At 32.5% G+C, this 280-nt stretch overlaps 1 protein-coding gene across 1 annotated transcript in view; it reads left to right on the forward strand.

The window, feature by feature from the left end:
* Positions 1 to 280, forward strand: part of LOC104520691 (nuclear factor 1 B-type) — a gene marked incomplete at its 3' end in the record, with an annotated part of 7,029 nt that overhangs the window by 370 nt on the left and 6,379 nt on the right. The window lies entirely within an intron of this gene.

Below are 280 nucleotides of genomic sequence, written 5' to 3' on the forward strand. Positions count from 1 at the left end.
ATTTTATTTTTTGTTTTTTTTTTCAAGGATCTATTTATTTATTTATTTATTTTTTTAAATGTTATATATATGTCAGTTGTTAATGAGTCATTGCTCGTAGTTATAACGGGTTAAAGCACAGTTGTAACTGCTTGTCAGATCCAAACTCGCCTTGCAGGAAGGAATAGTAGAGAATAAACTGTACCAGGCCATTGTTTTGGGGAGATCCATTCAAAGTGTCACCCGTAGACAAATACTGTTAATTGTTGGTGCATAAGAAGTCAAAGGTTAACAGAATGGA

This window comes from Antrostomus carolinensis, unplaced genomic scaffold (genome assembly GCF_000700745.2).
Source record: "Antrostomus carolinensis isolate BGI_N321 unplaced genomic scaffold, ASM70074v2 scaffold42952, whole genome shotgun sequence".
Classification (NCBI taxonomy): domain Eukaryota; kingdom Metazoa; phylum Chordata; class Aves; order Caprimulgiformes; family Caprimulgidae; genus Antrostomus; species Antrostomus carolinensis.